Source organism: Cryptomeria japonica, chromosome 2 (assembly GCF_030272615.1).
Source record: "Cryptomeria japonica chromosome 2, Sugi_1.0, whole genome shotgun sequence".
Lineage (NCBI taxonomy): Eukaryota > Viridiplantae > Streptophyta > Pinopsida > Cupressales > Cupressaceae > Cryptomeria > Cryptomeria japonica.
This window is the reverse complement of record NC_081406.1, coordinates 27496544-27512698: the sequence shown is the minus strand read 5'-3', so window position 1 is coordinate 27512698 and position 16155 is coordinate 27496544.

Genomic DNA, 16155 nt, shown 5'->3' with positions numbered 1-16155 from the left:
ATGAAGGAAGTTACTAAATGCACTCGCGTGGAATTCACCTAGTCCAAAGCACTAGCCTCTTACTGATTGCAAGTGCGCCCTGTGTGGTCAACTAGCATTTATGAGCTTAACTTCAAATTGTTATGTGTCTATTGTTCATGCATTAACTTGAATGGTGATCAACGTATGATAATAATGATTTGAACATATGCGAAGCATCCCTTAGAAGATTGCACCGAGTTGGTGTTGAATTGTTCAATTTGATGGTGAGACCTAGCCCAGTAGGACTCCACCTAGTCGTTCATCTATCTTCTTGCATTCTAGGTCTTAGATTAGATTCTCTAAACCCTACACCTTTTGCTATTTCTTTATCTCCCAGTGAGTAGTTAGGACTCAAGTTCACATAATCACATCAAACCAACTGTGCTTATCCACACGTAGAGACCCTACATACCAGAACCTTGGAGTTATTTCAATTGATCCTTAGGCAAATCTTCAACATTCGAACAACTTTGTTCAAGAGAGGATAAGATACCTTGGTATTTTATTCTGTGTTCGCATGTGCATAAAAAACACATCAACAGACGTGTCATCATTTGGCTTGGGACACCTAAAAGAAATATGATCTAAGTAAGCTGAAGCATTAGAGTACTAGATTACTCTTAACACCCTTAAGTACAAAGGATGGATCTTGACAACCAAGCCCTAATAAGATACCCGTGTACTGCAAATGAAAAAAATCCTCATAATTAAAGAAAAAGAGAAAATCTTGTGAGAAAAATCCCCTCCTAAAAAGAGAGGGGTAAATGAAGGACTACAAAGCCTCCAAAACAATGTTCCAAAAAGAATATTAACATGAAAAACATTATTGAAGCATGAAGAAGCTACAAACAATTGTCGAATGATGATTGCTATAGTGTTGTAATGACAAATCTCTTTTGAAATCAAGACGAAGATCAAGTTCAAGAAGACAACAATCTACATGATTGCCCCCAACGACACTACTCAACCAATGCAAGAGCAAAATGCAAGTCAAAAAATATAGGTGCTAATAGTTTGAAGAACATCACTCAACAAAGGATGGAAGGTCACCTCCATAGAATAGGAATGTAAGAGTATATAGTAAGTGCTCCACCTAAAAATGCATGGATAATCAATCATTGCATCTGCTTAGTACATAGGATCAACTATCAAATACATAGTTCACTCCAAAGCAAAACCAAAGAAGCATTAGTACCAACAGTAGAAAACCCCCTATAATGTTAAAAACGGAGAGGTTGATGTCCTTTGTAATTTTGTCATCATGCAATGCATAAAGGAGGACAAACATTTGGATATGCATTAGGAAGTACCAACAAATGAAAAAAGGGTGTGCAAACCAAGACAAATGCATGAGGCAAGAATCATTAGGATTTGTCTTGTCGTGGAGGGACATTCATTTTACAAAGGTGTGATGACAAAAACAAAAGCATTACACAACCTCCCATGACATTTTTTAATACAATGCAAGTATAAAATATGATATAACATGATGTGTGAAATCTTCGGAAAAACATACACAAGAGTGGCACTTTATTTTAGTGCATCTACAAATGAAATAGTGCATTCAAAATATGCCTACAATGCCCAAAAATTATTAAATGTTAGAAATACATGTAGAATAGCCAAAACCAAGTCATCCCATGCAAACAATGTATTCAAATATTAAAACGATCAAATAATCAACCAAAATGTAAAAACACAAAAAATAAACAAAGTCTACTTGAAAAAAAAAAGTGGAGTTATCACATGAACACATGTGAAAAGCTTTGAAAGAAGTTTCATTGTCGCAACAATTGTGAGAGCATAAGAATTGGCCAAAAGATATGAGCTTGAGAGTAAAAACAACACATCTGACTTTGGTAGATGATAGAATGTATAAGCAACAAAATTGAGAAAATTATTTACACCATTCGAAAGTGCTTTGAATAAGCTTTCCAATGATTGCTTGTTCACCAAATTTTGATATCGTATGTCCATGTTTTCCTAAGAAGGAAAGACACCTCCTTTACGCAAAGAATTAGAGTTTAGGCAGGTAGAGGGGGCTTATCCATATGCTAACATTGACAGACATAATTAGTCGATAGGCTTTTTAAGTTGACTTGCCAGTCTACAACTGCACGGTAAACCTGTCTCACACTGTGAAACATCTTCCAGTCTACTTAAAACAACTTTTAACTGCCGTTAAACAATCTTAGATCATTCGAAAATTCATTAAGTGCATTGCCTGAATAGACGAATTGTTGGACTTGCGCGCTTGCCTTTCGTCTCAATGTTGGGATTTTCTTGAGAAATGCTTGTGAGAGATTCGAAGCAAAGGTGGACTGTTGCACAACTGTTGAATCATTCCTTCCTCCATGAGATCGACTGTTGCTCTAAGGTACCGGTTAAGAGACCTTCTCCTAGGGACAGGCTGCAGGTTGTAAGAGGCTTGATTGGTCTATCAGTGGCAACTGGATTGTAGTGAGATTCAAGTCCCCATTATCAATTCCGGTAGAATCCAATTCCAAATCGCAAGACAATGATCGGGAAAAACTAAAATCCACTATTGGAAGCTTAGTTGTAGAGGCATACACAAAACCCAAATTTTGTTAGTGTGTAAAACTGCTCGAGGGAAAAATTACTTTTCTAGTAGTCGTGTGTATGATGCCCCAAAACATATTCATGGAGGGCAACGGTACCATGGCTTCGCCATTGTAAGACCCTCCCCAAACCAAGCTTTGATTTACTTAGTTGACCATGTTTGACCTATTAATTAATGCTTTATAATTCAATAGAATGGACTGTGTTAGACAGATAGATTGGTGAGAAAGGTAATTGAACCAAGTTATAGAGTTATTGCACCTTGTGGTGCGCATTTTGATATATTATGAATTTGAAATCCTAAAAGATTCAATGACTGGATAATCTTGATTTAACGTATGTCAGCTATGTCTGAATGTAGAACGTGTATGTTTCCGTGATTTGATAACATTGATGAATGTTGATGCTTCATTTATATGCTTTATGATAAAGAACTCTATATGATCCTAAAATAGGATAAATATGAGAGGAGGTATATCATTATTGGATTTGCAGGACTTACTATGATGATAGATATAGGAATGTTTTAATGTATGGATCAAAATTATGTGAATGATGATAATTGTTATGTGGAGTTATTTGGATGAAGGATGTATTGATTGATAAATGTATATTGTATGCAGAGTGCTTGTAGTGCATTATTATTCATGTGTTTTATGTTATATGAGATTATTTGGAAGTACTAATGTGTAAATTGAGATGCACAGGAAATTTACCATGTGACCATGGAAATTATGGAGAATCAAACCTAGACTTATGTATGTTCGTAAAGCCAGGGTTTGTCTATTTGGAGAGACAACACCCCGTTTGTGTTGTATTTTATTCGTAACAGTATATGCTGCATGAGTGTTAAGTGTTAATTAAATTTTAATGTGTAAAAACCTCAAGAGACAATTTCATGTTTTATTTTTGTAAAAGTATTTTATTAGTGTCACTTGACACGTGTGGATTTAAATTTAAATATTTTATTTTGTCTCTTGATGGGAAAGTGTTTAATTATAAATTTCTTAAATAAATTAATGTGTTGTCAAAAAAAAAAATTTTTTTGGGAATATAATATTTGGAGTGGTCAACTTATGTTTGACCCGAAAATAAACTTTAGAAGGGTTTAAAATGGGTTAAATGAACACCTAGGGGTAGTTTAATAGGGTTTCCTAAAGCCCATAAGGTATACCTAGGGGTTAGGGGTAATTTTAGGCAAGTTTCTACTTTATAATGATCTTTTTAACGCTTTAAAAATTGGCTTTTTTGAGTTGAGCGAAAATTGAAAATTAGAAATTAAATCTAATCAAGATTTTTCCTTTTGGAATGAGAGTCTTTTTGCATTTTTGCTTTCTTTCTTCTTTTTTTTTTTTTTTAGAATCCTGTGAGAACTCAGAGAGTAAGCTTCTTAAGGAAGATTTTTGGGAATAGTAGGGTAATCACCCACTCTCCATTTTTGGAGACAGAAGAAAATTTGTAAGGAAAATAATGTTATGGAATAGAGAAATTGAATAAGGGTAGAAGGAAAAAGATTTGTGGATTGGGCAGCTCTTCTTCAGATATCATAATAACCTTTGGGCAGATTAAGGTTGGTTTCAATTTTTACTTTTTACTTTTAATATCTTCTTCTTGTTTATGTCTAGAAGTTGTTGAATAAGAAATCTGTATTCTTGAAAGTTTATGTTTGAAATTCTTTTGGTATTTTGTTTTATGAAATGATGTGTTTTGGGAATTTTCTCAAGATCTCTTACTTTTGGGAGAGAAGAGGATCTTGAGGGTGGTAGCAGTGACAGCCTTCGAGTGAGAGACTCTCTTTTGAGAGCGATCACAAGGGATCTTTGTGTGACCCTTGCTGCATGGCCTGTTTGTGCAATGGGGGTCATAAGGAGGGTTATAAGGCTAGAATGCCTTTGGGGGGCATAAGGATTAAGGGGTTGAGATTCTTGATATTTTTATTGTGCCATGAGGTGGCTTCTTGTTTATTTCATACTTGCAGATTCTCCTCAGGGTATTTGGTCCACTACCACCCTTTGAAAATGTTCATCACCAAAGTGTGGTGCTGTGAAAGCCAGGTTGGGAATGTGTCTGGAATATCTGTATGCATTGTTTTCTATGTGTTTGCCTGTTTGTTACCCGTCTAGGAATTGGTTCTCCGAGCTCGGGGGTGGCTACCAGTTAGCCTAGGCTGGGAGGTGAGCACTCCGTGGTCATTTTTGTGTTTTCTATTATGCAGGAAATTCAGAGGAAAGAGAATAGGAACCATGAAAGAGATACAGAAGATTGTTTTTGAAGATACTTGAATTTAGTTGCAGAGGTTTGTTTAAAGTTGTTATAGAAATATGCCTCATTCATAGAAAAGAGAAGCAAGTTGTAATTTGTGAAAGTAGACTTGAAGACTTATTGTTGTGACTATTTAGAGAAAACATTCTGTAAATTGGTAGAATATCTTAGAGATGTTTTAAAAAAGAAAAGCTTGTTATTTCTACTTCAGGTTTATTTGAAAAAGAAAAGTCAAATTGTGTTGAATGCAAAAGCTTCTTGTAATATGGAAAGAAATAAAAGAATTGTTTTCATTTAGATTTTATTTATATCTCACTTGTGGCAGATAGAAGTTTATCGATGTTGAGAGAATTTATGTATTTTTAATGAAAAAGTAGTTTTATGTAAATATTAGATTAGAGGAGAAAAATCAATGAAAAATTCCTTTTATTCTAGAAAGAGTATTTTGTATCTTTTTAAAAGTATTTTAAATTGTATTGTAGTTAGCATTGATTTAAAAGCTTATTGATTATATATATATATATATATATATATATATATATATATATATATATATATATATCTGATTTAACTTAATGTGTTTTCCCTTTATTAAATTAGCTTAAAAATTTTGCATGTAAATTCTTTTTTAAAAAAAAATTTATATGTATTTTTATTGAAATAAATTTCATCTTTTTTAACTATGCTTATTTAAGTTATGTAAATATATATATATATATATATATATATATATTTATATATTATATTATATTTTTAAAAAAAAATTTATTAAAAAAAAATAATGCTTTGGGTCCTCGCGGACTCCACTGTGTGTACGCATAGTGGACGATCGCGCGGCGTCCACTGTGTGCCCACACAGTGGGAGCCGCCACTGTGTGTACGCATAGTGGACGATCGCGCGGCGCCCACTGTGTGCACACACAGTGGAGCTGCTTGCGGCTCCCACTGTGTGGGCACACAGTGGTGCCGCGACGCCCACTGTGCGCTCACATAGTGGCGCGCGCGCGGCCAAGCTTGCTTTCCTTCCTTCGTGACCTGTGATAAAATGTTTTCATGGCCGCCAAGGGCTTCGGCCCAGCCAGAAATATTAACTGTTAAAAAAAATATATAGGGTTTAAACCCTAGCCGAATGGGGCTAGGGCAAGTTATAAAAAAAAAGAAAAAGTTCATTTGATTAGATAACATTTAAGTGGGGAGATTAGAACCCTAATTAGGGTTGGGGGGAAATGTGAAACAATTTTTAGGAAGATATAATGTTTTTTAAATATAGAATTAAAATAATGTCATATATATATATATATATATATATATATATATATATATATATATATATATATATATATATATATATATATATATACATGAATTTTTGAGTATTTTGAATAAGTAATTAAATTATAAATATATAAATATATGCATATACAAATATGTATATATGTATATATTTATATAATCCTGATTTTAATGTTGGGATATATTATAAAGAGAAATATAAAAGAATTGAAAAGACTATATAGTCATATTGGAGGATAAATTAAAATATCTCTCCTATTTTCTTTAGTTTGATTAATTTGATAAAGCTATTGACTAAGTATCTCTTGGAGATAGAATTTAAACCAGGAGGTTTTCCGCAATTAAAATTCAACAATTTATCGATGCTTGGTTCGTTTCAGAATTAGCTCGAATTTAATAATGGAAAAATTCATTAACGCTTGTCGCAAGAGTGAACTTGTTAATTAATTTTAGTAGGTTTTTTTAAAAAAAAATTTGTTCCGTTTTTGCCCTAAATTTTGGGCATGACAGCCATATAGTCCCAAACATCATATTGTACTTAAACTCCACAGTTAATTCCAATTGATTTAATTCGGCCACGTTGGTGATCTATACCTGTTGGGAACTAAATATCACCTTTTTTTTTCGGATTTGGCATTAGCCCTTTCATGCACAAGATTTTTTTCCTTTTCTAACTATAAATCATGTAGATTAAAAAATATCATATTAAATTCAAAACCCTAAAGGTAGGGGTTCTAACATTTTCGAACTTCTAAAGGTAGGGGTTCTATGAGGGGGTTTAAGCTCTATTTTTAAGGAAGCGGCGGTCCTATGAAGTTCTTTTTCTCCTGCTACAAGATTTTTTGGAATCTTCTCCTAAAAAATAGAAGCCCCTACTTTTTAGGGTTTCAAATTTGAGCATTTAAAAATGGGGTCGAGCTAGAAATTGCCCCACTAGCTTAGAAATAATTTATGCCACTTGTCAATCATAATTTGATTCCCATAAAAAACAAATGAATTCGGCCAAAAATATTTTTAGAGGGAAATCTAAATTTATTACCTATTTTTATCTACACTCTATAGACTACACACAATAGAAGAAGACCAAAAGAAGACAACGACAAACACATGTACTATACATTTTTGTATTTTTTAGTTATAAAATTTGAATAAAATTTCTGTATCTTTATTTGTTTAATTGTTCGCATATAAAATTCTTTGTTTTATTGTTGGTATATAAAATTTCAGTATCATTTCATAATTTTATTGTTCGTATGTATTATGGAATTTTCATATCTTATAAAATAGTTATCATTATTAATTGTTCATAGAAAGATCTCAAAGCAATCATTTTAACTCTTTTTTTGAATCTTCATCAAATACTAACACCTAGAAACCCATTTCACAGAACTATTATAGCATTGAAAACAAACGCTAGTGTCACTCTTCAACCAGAAATGTGTTTCTGTATTTGATTGTACAACATTTTTCAGTGTTTCGATTTATATTTGTCACGGTTCATATTCTATGATTCATATGAACTATAATCAAAATTTAAAAAGAGAATGAATGATGGATCATTGTGTAGCGTCCTAAAATTGCGACACTTGCAATTTCGACTGCATTTCGGTCTTCATGATGGCGACGCAACACGCAACCTGAATGGAGACCCTGAAACTTGCTCACGACACTGAAAACTACATTTTCTTGCACCCTGGCCTGAACCTCCTTTGCACCCTGCTGTCCCGGGAGGTGGGACCAGAGCGCCCAGCGTCCTGGTCCCCCAGGACCATGGCACCCAGCGCCCTGGTCCCTGGGCCTATTTTGGGCCCGGTTTCCTATGGGGTATCGGGTCTTTTTGTTTGCAAATTGGAAAATATTATTTCCTGGTCGGCCTAAGGTCGGGAAAATCAGTCTTTTAATCCTAATTGGCAAGTATATAAACTACATTTTCCTCTCTCATTTAGGGAGATGAAAAAAAAAAGGCGAAAGCAAGATTCAAACATTCAAGCATTCAAGCATTCAAGCATTCCTTCTAAGTCTCCATTCAAGGCTAAGTGTTGCATTCAAGACAAGGATTCAACCATTGAAGAGGAGATCACTTACTACATGCTACTACATACAACAAATAACAACATCTATACCTTCACACATAAGGATACAAACATCCTTACAACAAGGTATTAGTACTTGTTTTACATTACAGTCATTTACATTTACAGCATTGCTCATTTCTTGGTTAATTCCAAAACCGGGGTTTGACCTAAAGGCAAACCCCTAATCCCTAACCCCCCAATCGTCTTCGCTTTTCTGTGTGAAGGTTGTAGGTACGCGGCTGAAATTGAAGATCTGGAATCCTTGTGCAGAGACGAACAGATCCCCCTTCGTTTCGCGGATTTTTCGGAGGACCGTGGCGCTGGGCGCCATCGCCCTGACAACTTTTGCTCAAATTTGCAGGACAGCGCCGTATCGACATTTTACTGCTAATTCCAGGTCCCCAGCTTCATCCTATATCCCTATCTCAGTTTATAAAGTGAATCTTTGTCACTTTCTATGTATTCCTAGCTTAATCACTCTATGCACATTCTTTACAAAAGAGGGTAGCCTTGCTTTCTTAACCCTTGAAACACATTTAGCATCCAATCTTGCATTGTGTGGGATTGGATCTTGTGGGTTTCAACCCCTCTTTTGAATGTAAAGTCTCTCCCTTAAGTGAAAACCATCAACCCTAGGGACCTCCCTTCTCTCTCCTCGGAGTTGGAAGAGGGGAGAGCAACTAGGGTTCGATCGCGATTTTCCGCTTTACATTTTGGTGAATCCGACGTGAACATCCTTTCTGATTATTCATGATTAGATCTGAAAATTGATTCCTTGATTACATTTCCATGTTTGATCTTTTGCAAAATTTTAGAGGTTGATTGCATAAAAACCCTAAATTTTCTTTTTAGTAATTGAACTTGTGAAATATTTAATTGTTAATGCTTGTTTCAGATCTGCCCTTCTATTACAAATTATCAATTCATATATGTGCTTTAATTTTGAAAATTAAGTGGTTAAGTGTCAAAACCCTAATTTTTGAAACCCTCTTGATTCAACCTTTGTCCGACAATTTCACTGATCAAAACATCTCCAAATCGGCTGTAACTTTGGATTCCGGCATAAAATCACAATATCTTTCATCCCTGAAAATTTGGAAAAAAGTTGCGAGGACCGTGTGCACTCCGAGCACCATCGTCCCCAACATTTTTTCTGAAATTTCGGGAGCTAGATTTTACTGTATTTTCCTGCTAAAATCCAGAATTTTGGCTGATTTTATCAATTATAACACTTTCAAAATTACAGTCAAAGTTGGTCTTGTGATTGCTTGGTTTAAGGCTTCTAATCATTCAAAAATCATCGAAATTGAAATTTTGTGTCAAAATTGTGTTCTTACTGTCCTAAATCTGAAAAATGTGTTTGCATTCATTCGAAATTCCAGTGCTTTATTCAAATTCTTGCAATTTGTGACTTTTGAAATTAAGTGCTTAATTACAACAACTTTAATTTCCGCTTTCAAAATTAAATTTTGCGTGAAATTGAGTCAATTTTTAAATTTCAAAACTTGCATTGCTTTTGGTATTCCCTCTAAAATCATAAAATTCAAAATTTCAGTTTCCCTCTCTTTTTCAAAATTCAAATTTCGCATTTTTCGACAATCTTGGTAGGATTCAATTTTGAGATTGCAACTTTAATTTGGCCTATCTACAGATCGTAAAATCACTCAATTTTTTCAGATTAGCTTTAAAATCATCATAACTTTCATCCCTGCAAATTTCAAAAAAAGTTGCCGGGACCGTGTGCACTCCGAGCGCCACGGTCCTTGACATTTTTTCTGAAATTTCGGGAGACTGTCCTGATTATATTTAACAACTTAAATCTAGAAAATTGGCTAATTCTACTGAAAATTGCTACCTCTAAATTCAAAATCTTCTCTCTCTTTCTAGTGCATGAGTTTTACAACAATAAGCCCTACTTCCACTATTCCCATTAGACGAAGCTGTAGAATTAAGTCTTTCCGAGGTTTAACCACCGAGGAGATGGAACCTAATTTGAATAGCCTTTTTAACGAGGACATGGGTAATTCCTCTAATCCTCCTAATGATGAAGAAGCTCTCCATGAGGTTTCTGTAGAACAACTTTCGAAATTGGATAACCAATTTGACGATTTTCACCAATGGATGTCTCATGAGTATCCCGATAGTCAAGCTCTTCCTTTAATTGAGGGTCTAAAACGCATGCTTCAAAGTGATAAGAATGGAATTGATATCTTGCGTGGTATTGCACATATTGTGGATTCGAATGTGATGCCTATGAAGAGTTGTGCTAAAACTTTAGGTTATACACAACCTCCCACTCAAGTTAATCATTCTATTCCTTTGACAACTCCTATTGCTAGCATACCTACCTTTACATCAAACATAATGGCTACTTCTATACAAGACATTCCGCCTATGATTACCAGTCATGGGGGCAATCCTTCTTCTTCAATTAATCCTCTTCCTTCATTCAATCCAACTTCTTCATTCATTCCTTCAATGAGTGTTCCTATTACATCTTCACAAATGAACATGACGCAAGGGGGCAATTCATTCAACCACTCCATTCCTCCTTGTAGTGTTCCTCCTGTCCAATCATCTCCTATGACTAACTATCATAGAGTCCCACCACCTTACTCTCTACCTTCTTTCAATAACATCACACCTCCATCTCAATCTAACACATCTAATATGAATTCTTCGACTGAAGCGACCATTAACAATCTTGCACAAACCGTCTCTTCTTTACAGCAACAAATTGCCTCTATGAATCAATCTAAGTTTAGTGTGCCCACATTTGATGTTGCGAGCCCACTTTCTCTTGACATTGTTCGAGCTATTCCCCCTAAACATGTTGAAATCCCACATTTGGAACTTTATAATGGTAAAGGAGATCCTCTAACACATGTTAAGACTTTTCAAACAATATGTACTGATTTTGCTTATGACCAAAGGTTGCTTGCGAAACTGTTTACTAGAACATTAAGAGACAAAGCCCTACAATGGTATTGCTCATTGCCTTCTTATTCTATTACTTCTTTTGAACAACTTGCAAATGCTTTCATTCAACAATTTCAAAACAATATAAGTCCTAAAGTTACTTTGATTGATTTAATGCATTGTAAACAAGGTGTTAAAGAAAAAGTGACTGATTTCATTGGTAGATATAAGCATTTGTATGCTCAAATTTCTTTTCCAGTGCCTGACAATGATATTCAAAGAATCTTTATTTCTAATTTACAAAAAGATATTCGAGACAAGCTTCTGTTTTCTGAGTTTACTTCTTTCCAACAGTTGTGTGCCACTCTTCACAATTATCAACTGACTGTGAGTCAAATGGAACAATCACATCCTATGGCTCCGAGTGATAAGGGTGATAGCAGTCAACAACCATTTGGGAAGTTTAAACCGAATAGAGATTCCATCAAATTCAATGAAAACATCATCAACAACAATGTGAATGCAGCATCAGGTGTGCCTCCTATTTCTAAATTTTTCAAGAAAGAAAGAAAGTATACTCCTTTGAATGAATCATTGCATAGTATTATGAACAAGTTATTGGAACAAAATGTGCTTACTCTTCCTCCTATAAGGCAAATTGATCCTGCAAAGATTACTTCACCTTATTTTGACAACAAAGCTTTTTGTCACTTTCATCGTCAGCCTGGGCATGATACTGAAAAATGTTTTTCTCTAAAGGGTAAAATTCAAGATTTGATTGATAATAATACTATCTCTGTTTCTGGAGTGAATGATAAAGGCAATACATCTGTAGCTCCTCCTAACCAAAATCTTCAGATTTTTACTGATCCATTACCTTCTCATACCTCTAATGCGATTGAGGCTAATGATTCCTCTCTCTCATCTGATGGTCTTGTGTCTATGACTCTGAATGTGATTAACTTTGTAGAGCAGCAAGAAAACCCTAAAGAACCTTCCATCACATTTGATTCCAGTGAAACCATTAGAGCACCTGATGGTCCTTTATACATAGTTGCAAAAGTCAAGAATACACCTTGCCGTGGAGTGCTTATTGATCCTTCGTGCATGGTTAATGTTATTACTAAAGAATTTCTTTTTACTTTGCAATTGAATCAAGTGATCTATGACAAAACAGATGTGATTGTGAAACTATTTGAAGCATTTTCTTCTCCTGCAATTGGTTCTATTACATTGCCTATTGAGGTCCATAACAAATCCCTTGATGTAAACTTTGCTATTATTCCTTCATCTGAACAATTTTGTGTGAAGCTTGGCTATCCTTGGCTATCTTCCATGAAAGCTATTGCTTCTCCTATTCATAAATGTTTGAAATTTCCCCATAATGGTGAAGTTGTTACTGTCAATCATAGTCTCTTTAAACCAGCTGAAAGAACCTCTAGTGTTCCTATTGATTACTATTGGCCTAAACAATTCCAATCTCTTCCTCCGCGAAGTGATCATCTTTTCAAATCTTATCAAAAGTGGAAAACAGATATGATCCTATCTTTAAGCGAACCTAGAACACCTAAACTTGATATTCCTATCGTTCTTGAGAAGGAAGTTCTTCCTTTGAAAGATAAAACTAATGTCTTTCCTCAAGAAGATTCCCAACCCGTTCCCATGGATGTGACTATGTCTATGCCTAATAAACCTTCTAAAAGTAGACCTATACCTCCTCGTCATGATGGACTTGGTCTTCTTCCTAAACCAAAAATTCCTCCTTTATATGGAGCAGTTCCTCCTCCTTCCTTCTATAGAGAGAAGAGACCTTCTTCTTCTCCTATTATCCAGCCTAAGAGACCACAACCTAAACACCCAAGTAATAAGGATGAGAACATTCCTCCTCCTCAATCTTCTCCACTTCCTACTAAGACTAGATGAAATCGTTCTGCACGTGAACGCCGACGAAAGCGTCGTCTTAGAGCTCAAGCAGCTGCTTCTCAAACTTTGCAATCTCCAAAGACACCTTCAACAAGCATTATTCCATTTTCTCCAAAATCTCCTAAACATAAGATGCATGATGGTCTTGATCCTGTACGGGTTAAAGATCCTATTTTTATAAATCTTGATGATGAAAATGTTATTCATGATGAAAATGTTACTCCTCTTGCTTCTGATAGTGAATATGAACTTGTTGACGTTGATAACCATTTATCTAACGAATTTTTTAAAGCACTTATCCTAGCTCCTAGACAAGAACAACGTGGCTTGGAACATGAACATAGCCCTTGTTTGGATCTTGTGATAGCTCCATCTACTGTGTTGGATGTTCCTCCTCTAGCATGTTCCCTGCCTTCCCGAAACATTGATTAGCAAGATCGGGGGGTAGATGATGTGGTAGACTAGTTACATTAGCATAGCAGATTCTCTCCTCCTCTCTTTTGTTACTTCTTCTATATGTTATTCTCATTCTTCTATTTGTTGTCCTTAGTGTTGTCTACTTGAGGACGATGCAAAGCATTGAGATCTCTTTTGGTCTCTCTCATGTTGACTCAAAAGACACATGTGTTCCCTTCTTCTAGGTGACCTTCCTTGATTGGGGAATGAAGAATAATTATGCATACATACATATGATATACATGACTTATCATACAACATACTGACCCCGAGGAAAGCGAAGTCACCTCGTGCTTTGTGTTTTGTGTCTATTGTCCTTGGGTTTATCTCACACTTGGGGGCTAAATCTTTGTGATAACGTGCTCCTTTCCCTTCTCATTTCTTATATGTATCACTACGTTAAAACAATCACCCCCGTTGAGGCGTGTGCGATCGCTTTAATGTAGGGGGGCATACACCCTGTCTATCCTTTCAAGATACTTGAAAATTTCTTGGCGAACTTAGCTTTGCCTTGAAAATTTTTGGTATTTCTTTTGCATGACTCATAGTGAGGGAACCTTACTACTGACAGTCATGGTTCTCCCTCGTAATCTTCCCTTTTACTTTGTCAATCGAAGTCGTAAGATCCTTAGTCCACTGGGGGCTTGGTGTATCTTGCCTCCTTGACGTGGTGAAAGTCTTTCAATGATGATTCCTTGTACTTTACCGGAAGTATGAGCATACATACTCCCGCTAAAGTGGGGGCTAAATGTAGCGTCCTAAAATTGCGACACTTGCAATTTCGACTGCATTTCGGTCTTCACGATGGCGATGCAACACGCAACCTAAATGGAGACCCCGAAACTTGCTCACGACACTGAAAACTGCATTTTCTTGCACCCTGGCCTGAACCTCCTTTGCACCCTGCTGTCCCGGGAGGTGGGACCAGAGTGCCCAGCGCCCTGGTCCTTTAGGACCAGGGCGCCCAACGCCCTGGTCCCCTAGGACCATGGCGCCCAACGCCCTGGTCCCTGGGCCTATTTTGGGTCCGGTTTCCTATGGGGTATCGGGTCTTTTTGTTTACAAATTGGAAAATATTATTTCCTGGTCGGCCTAAGGTCGGGAAAATCAGTCTTTTAATCCTAATTGGCAAGTATATAAACTACATTTTCCTCTCTCATTTAGGGAGATGAAAAAAAAGAAGGCGAAAGCAAGATTCAAACATTCAAGCATTCAAGCATTCAAGCATTCCTTCTAAGTCTCCATTCAAGGCTAAGTGTTGCATTCAAGACAAGGATTCAACCATTGAAGAGGAATCACTTACTACATGCTACTACATACAACAAACAACAACATCTATACCTTCGCACATAAGGATACAAACATCCTTACAACAAGGTATTAGTACTTGTTTTACATTACAGTCATTTACATTTACAGCATTGCTCATTTCTTGGTTAATTCCAAAACCTGGGTTTGACCTAAAGGCAAACCCCTAATCCCTAACCCCCCAATTGTCTTCGCTTTTCTGTGTGTAGGTTGCAGGTACGCGGCTGAAATTGAAGATCTGGAATCCTTGTGCAGAGACGAACAGATCCCCCTTCGTTTCGCGGATTTTTCGGAGGACCGTGGCGCTGGGCACCATCGTCCCGACAACTTTTGCTCAAATTTGCAGGACAACACCGTATCGACATTTTACTGCTAATTCCAGGTCCGCAGCTTCATCCTATATCCCTATCTCAGTTTATAAAGTGAATCTTTGTCACTTTCTATGTATTCCTAGCTTAATCACTCTATGCACATTCTTTACAAAAGAGGGTAGCCTTGCTTTCTTAACCCTTGAAACACATTTAGCATCCAATCTTGCATTGTGTGGGATTGGATCTTGTGGGTTTCAACCCTCTTTTGAATGTAAAGTCTCTCCCTTAAGTGAAAACCATCAACCCTAGGGACCTCCCTTCTCTCTCCTCGGAGTTGGAAGAGGGGAGAGCAACTAGGGTTCGATCGCGATTTTCCGCTTTACACATTGGATCACGAAAAATGATTGAAAATGTTGAAAAATAATGAAATCCAAAAGCATTCATATGAAATAACATAGAATGTGGAAATTTAATGTCTCCAGGAGAATGTGATTCCTTAAAACACACAGGATGAACATATCGAGCATACTAATTGAACGAGTAGGAAATCCCGTTATCCCTTGTTTTCCCTAACAATTAATGAATGCCCAGATAGAGTGAACAAGTCATTTCACATCCTCGGTTCAAACACACAAAATCCGCTATTAAAAAATGAAATTCAGACCCAACACGCATTGTACGAAATTTTTTAGTTAGTCTTGAACTGGGCTTGAATTGTTTTATTCAACCCTTAAACTATCCAAGTGAAGAGGTGGAAAGATTTGCCACAAATAATAAAGTAAAATTTATGACAACTTGTTTAGATTTAGGAGTTGGAATTTATAAGCTGATCTCATGGGACCACTGGCTACCTTAAATTTAGGAGCTTAAATTTTTAAGTTGAATTGCACTACAAAATTCATGGGACCATCAACTTTAAATTTTTCCTGAAAAATCTCAACAACTTTTGCTCTATTTTTTAGGAAGCCCCTCTCTATGGGACCCCAACCTAAGCTAATATCAATGAA